This window comes from Scylla paramamosain, chromosome 1 (genome assembly GCF_035594125.1).
Source record: "Scylla paramamosain isolate STU-SP2022 chromosome 1, ASM3559412v1, whole genome shotgun sequence".
Lineage (NCBI taxonomy): Eukaryota > Metazoa > Arthropoda > Malacostraca > Decapoda > Portunidae > Scylla > Scylla paramamosain.
The window spans coordinates 16,757,501-16,763,325 of record NC_087151.1 but is presented as its reverse complement, the minus strand read 5'-3'; the positions used below and the strand labels follow the sequence as shown (position 1 = coordinate 16,763,325).

The 5,825-nt window shown below is 40.5% G+C and overlaps 1 protein-coding gene across 2 annotated transcripts in view; it reads left to right on the top strand.

The window, feature by feature from the left end:
- The first annotated feature begins 420 nt into the window (after positions 1–420).
- The window catches only part of LOC135101556 (serine/threonine-protein kinase MAK-like), a 119,191-nt gene continuing 113,786 nt past the window's right edge, over positions 421–5,825 (top strand). The window contains exon 1 of one of the 2 annotated variants that reach the window (XM_064005679.1): positions 421–979. The gene's annotated coding sequence lies outside the window, so the exon portion shown is untranslated. The remainder of the gene's footprint in view (positions 980–5,825) is intronic. The other variant, XM_064005663.1, reaches the window with a different exon arrangement.

Sequence of the window (5,825 nt, the reverse complement as noted above, 5' to 3'; positions counted from 1 at the left end):
GAAACTAACAGACCGACAAAGTTGCGTGGTGCGCGTGTGCATGACATAACGGAGGCACAGCAGGGCTATGATGAGCTTCGAGGCCAGTAACAACATTCACGCCTCCACATCAGCAACAGGAACTCTGTGATGTTGAGCGTGGCCTTGAATAATTAGGCAAAATTGTATATTGACTGTAGTTCATTGATATCGAAAAATTGTAGGCGTTTATTGCTTGTGTGATGTATACATAAGTTTAGTTATGTACGAAATTAAGTTCAAACACTGTCAATAACCTTTTGGACATCAAAAGATACAGTAAGCAGATTGTATTAATGTTATGTGTGTGTGTGTGTGTGTGTGTGTGTGTGTGTGTGTGTACACGCTGCCATATCTACTTATACAACGATACTGTGGACTTTCGTCTGAAGAAGTCTCAAGGTTCCCCACTCTGTGTGCGGAGACTATTACGTATTGAAAATAACGATTTAGTTCGCGATTAGTTGCGGTGTGTGGCAACGAAGCGTTGTCGTGGCAACGCAAACCAAAACACGAGCAGGTGGGGGCCGTGGTGCACGTCACGGCCAACACAGGTGTTGACTCACGGCCTCGTCGGCATCATCTCGCTGTGACGTGCCGAACGCTGCTCATACAGTATATTCTAGTATCGTGAAATGAATCAACCAAGTGAACTGAGGAAACAGGTGTGTTTGCTAGAGAGGCGCGAAGAATAAATGCTGGAGCAGCTGTGACACTGACCATGATCTGAAGACGCGTGGACTTAATGAACAGGACTAGACTGAGGCGAGCCTAATGTTCCATTCTCACCTGGACGGGTCCCTTATACTAACCTTGCTGTAGAGAAATTCTTGATCGAGTTCGAGTGAGGTGCGAGTGCGAGGGCAAAGGCTAGTGCTGCTCGGGTACTCGTATAAAGGAGTAGCGAGTGACGCACTAACCACTGACTGGGACATCAGGATGGCGCCGTCCTTGCACGATGGTGAGTGATGCATCTACAATCTGTTGTTTACCATTTATATTGACAGCGCTGCTCCATCATCATGGTGAGTGGGAGTTTCGGTTTTAATATTTAGAACCATATTCTATTTCTTCCTCCCGCTTTTAAGCCAATTTTTGCTGGGTTTGTCAAACCAATGCTGATACAAGAGTGTTCGTTTATTTTATGACGAAAGGATCATCGGATCGTGAAGAAGTGCCGCGTGTGATGACGTGTGTGTGTAGCGCTTCCTGTACAAAACGTAGCATCACCTCTGAAGAAAGCCCACTGCCAGTTTCTTGCATGAGTATCCTTAAATATTGAGGCATCTTGTCTCGACTACTTTTAGGAGTTCTAGTGGAGATTATTGGATTATTTCAAGAGTTCTACGCCTTTGATGAGAGGAAAAAAAAAAAACACTCGTAATAACAATCTCTGTAGCTTTTGAAATCTTTCTTTATAGAGCTCAGTGTTTCAAAATATTGGCCCTGTTGTCCAGATAACACGTGGAAGATAATCCACACGCTGCAGTCTTCACACACATGTTTTCTTTTATGTTTATCACACAAGGAGCAATCAACATGCTTCGAATAAAAAAAAATATCTATGATGAACAGAGGAAACGAAAACTCGTCATCTTCTGTGGTGCTGATGTAGACGACCAGACTTGACTGGACGTGTTGTCACTCGAGTCAGCGAGGCAAAAACCAGTGCTCACATTGTGAAACGCTTTGGGACCTCTTTAGGATTATTTCTTGAGGTCAAATAGATAATTAGTAGGATTCTCATAAACATCCTTTCCATTAATGATGTATAATCAATGTTGAATTATCACTAGAATCATAAAATGAACACCGTTGGAAATCCTGTTAAAAAGTCATCGAGATAGCGAAACACTGAAGAATACCGAACCAGATGACAACTGCAAGAGGTGCCTCCTTGCTCCTGAATGTAGCTAGGTGGTGTGGCAGCAATGCCACGGCAATGTGACGAAGGAAGATGCCGAGCACATCTCACAACATAGAGTAGACAATAAAAGAGCATCGTATTGGAGTGCCCTGGTGCTCGTGACCTGTGCTGGGGAGGAGAGGAAAGCGTCCAGAGGGAGGACGGTGACGTGCGCTGGGGAGACTGGTGACGTGTTATGTAGTGAACAGTAGTACTAGTAGTAGTGCTGGTAGTAGCAGTAATAGTAGTAGTAGTAATAGTAGTAGTAGTAGTAGTAGTAGTAGTAGTAGTAGTAGTAGTAGTAGTAGTAGTAGTAATAGTAGTAGTAACGATGGTGATGGTGGTGGTGATAGTGGTAGCATCAGCAGGAGCAGCAATAATAATAATAAAATAATAATAATAATAATAATAATAATAATAATAATAATAATAACAATAATAATAATAACAATAATAGAAGAACGAGAAAAAAAATAGCAGCAGCAGCAGCAGCGCAGCAGCAGCAACAACAACAACAGCAACATCAACAGTATAGTTGTTGTTGTGATTATTATTGTTGTTATTATTATTATTATCATTATTATTAGCAGTAGCAGTAGTAGTAGTAGTAGTAGTAGTGGTAGTAATACCTGTTGTTATTGTTTTTGTTGTTGTTGTTGTTGTTGTTGTTGTTGTTGTTGTTGTTGTTGTTGTTGTTGTTGTTGTTGTTGTTGCTGCTGCTGTTGCTGCTGCTGCTGCTGCTGCTGCTGCTGTTGCTGCTGTTGTTGTTGCTGCTGCTGCTAGAAAACGAGAAGGAGGAAGAAGAGGAGAAATAAGAGGTGGAAAAGGAGGAGGAGGAGGAGGAGCAGTATTACGGCAATAACAATAATTACAGCTTCTGCTGCTACTACTACTACTACTGCTACTACTACTACTACTTCTACTACTACTACTACTACTACTACTACTACTACTAATGCTGCTGCTGCTACTGCTGCTGCTGATAGTGCTGATGCTATTACCACTGCTACTACTACTACTACTGCTACTACTAGTAATTATTCTGTTAATAATGATAATAATAATAATGATAATAATAATAATAATAATAATAATAATAATAATAATAATAATAATAATCACAACACTACACAACAATAGACAACAACAGCAATGACAACCACAATAATACAGAGGGTCGCGGGGCCGCCCGAAGACTTTTCTGTGGGACGCGGGATCGAAGGCTAAACCATGCCAGTTTCTTGAAGGTCAAGGTAAAAAAAGAGAATAAGTCTTTGAATATTTGATATCCGAAGCTATCGTTCGTTTATTTGGATGTTGCCGATGGAAAGCAATGGAAAGGTAATGCATCGAGTAGGAGTCCCTCGATATCTTTGTTGACGCCAAGGAGGGGCCCGGGCAACGCAACGTGACAGACGGTGAACATGAAAGCCTATGGCGGACTTCCGATGAGGGGTGTGATCTTGTTTTTTTTCCAGTACATGATACAAAACTACACTTATCTTATTCCAGCAGTCGAAAGTATTTCTTTTCTGTTTTTTTTTTTCTTTTTTTTAGTTAATACCTCGTAACTCATTAATATATGCATCCTAACAGTCGATAGGTATTATATGTGTACGTAAACTAACATGACAATTGCCACGTATATAATCCCTCGGCTCATTCTAAAAATGAATTATAATGATGATACTACTACTACTACTACTACTACTACTACTACTACTACTACTACTACCAGCATCACCTTCGCTGTTACTACTACTACTGCTGCTGCTACTAGTACTACTACTACTACTACTACTACTACTACTACTACTGTTAATACTGCTACTACTGCTACTACTAATACTACTACTACCAACAACAACAACAACAACAACAACAACGGCAATAATAATAATAATAATAATAATAATAATAATAATAATAATAATAATAATAACAATAATAATAAAATACTAATATAACAGCAACGCCAGCAACAACGACAAAATGGTGGTGATAAAATATCAATGGTAATGATGTGAATAACAATGGAATATACGTTACTTTCAAGAAAAATGAAGTTTCGTCTGCCAGGATGAGACAGTTGTTATTCTGAGATTATATTCTTTTGTCTTTGAAAACGATATACTTCAAGGCTGAGTTTAAGCTTTTATTATTCTGTTCGGTGCTGCCAAACAAAGGAGGAAGAGGCTGATCATGCACGCGGCTGCTAACTGGCTACCCCCATATGTTCTGAGGCAACATGAATACAGCTGTTTCTCACACTAAACATATCCGGGTTCCCTTTCCCACCCTCATATTGCCACTCTGTAGCTGTTGGGTTTCCACATTACAGGACAGACACAGGAGCCTCAGTGTTCTCGTCTTCGCTGAAGATAAATTACGCAACTTCGCCATTAAATGTGTACTAAATGAATACCGTGACTGTCATGTAGAGCAGAGTTATAGCTTATCTTTGCAGCAGGATGGTGGGCTGTGTTGTACATGAACAAAGACTAAAGCAGGTGAAGGTCACGCTAAGCCGCAGCGTAACTCGTGAATGTAACAAAGAACGATCAAGATTTTTCTTTTTCATTATTTCAAAATGTCGTTAGTAAAAGTTTGCTTCTTTTCCTTTGTTCCACCTGTAAATGCCGAAACGTTTGCAGCATCAAGACAAATGATACCCTGATGGCTACTGTGGCCAACGAAACATTTGCATTCTGACAATAACAACAAAGAATAAATAAACACACACACAGATCTGAAGGGAAGGACGAGGTGAGGTTTACTAATAGATTGGCTTGTAATAATGATGATGATAATAATAATAATAATAATAATAATAATAATAACAATAATAATAATAATAATAATAATAATCGTTTCATTAATCTTGCAGCCGTACAGCAGAAAATCCACATGTTACATCTTAGTTTACATACTAGAATACATACTATATTTGAAGTATACATTCACCCTAAGGAAGTATCTTACAATTTGATAATATGGCTGTCAGATGGCGCCGGTCAACTTAGAGGCCTGGGATGGTCAGGCCATCCCATGTGTATTTTTCTTTTCGGAGTTTGTTTCTCTTACCTAAGCAGCGGGTCACAGCTCCTGACTTATACCAGGTACATACCTAATCACTGCTAGGTGAACAGGGGTTACACTCTGCAAAGAAGTCTACCCAAAGACTTCTCACCTGGCCCGGGATTCGAACCCAAGTCACCCTGAGTCCGGCGCGCCAACCACTGCACCACCAGGCCATGTGTGTGTGTGTGTGTGTGTGTGTGTGTGTGTGTGTGTGTGTGTGTGGGTGGGTGGGTGGGGAGGGGAGGATGAAGTCTACCAAAATCAAGACCAAGATAGTTTCCACTATCAGCAAGATTCAAATGTTCACTCAACTCGTATGGCTATCATGCACCATTAAAAAGTATTAGATATGCTTGGGGTCGATACTCTTGGTTTATGTTTGGTTCACCGCTGCCTGTCAGTTTGATCCAGCCTAATCTTAGGCACCATTTTGTGCTAGTTCCGGAGCGAAAAAGATCATCTCGGGGATTGATTGCAATGTCGCAGCATCTGCGTGCCACTACACAAGTTTTGTGTTTTAGCACGCAGGCTCGCTCGGAAAACCTAGCCGTTTTGCACATATTTTTCTTTTTTTCTTTTGAGTGTTATAATTTTATATAAAAAGAAAAGGAAAAGCCTGTGGCATTGTCATTATTTGTCCTTTTCTTTCCCTCACTCCCTTCACTCACTGCCTCCTTCCCTCCCAGCTCTCTCTCTCTCTCTCTCTCTCTCTCTCTCTCTCTCTCTCTCTCTCTCTCTCTCTCTCTCTCTCTCTCTCTCTCTCTCTCTCTCTCTAAATAATTTATTTGTTTCCACAAAATTTTTGAAGGCTTAATACTTT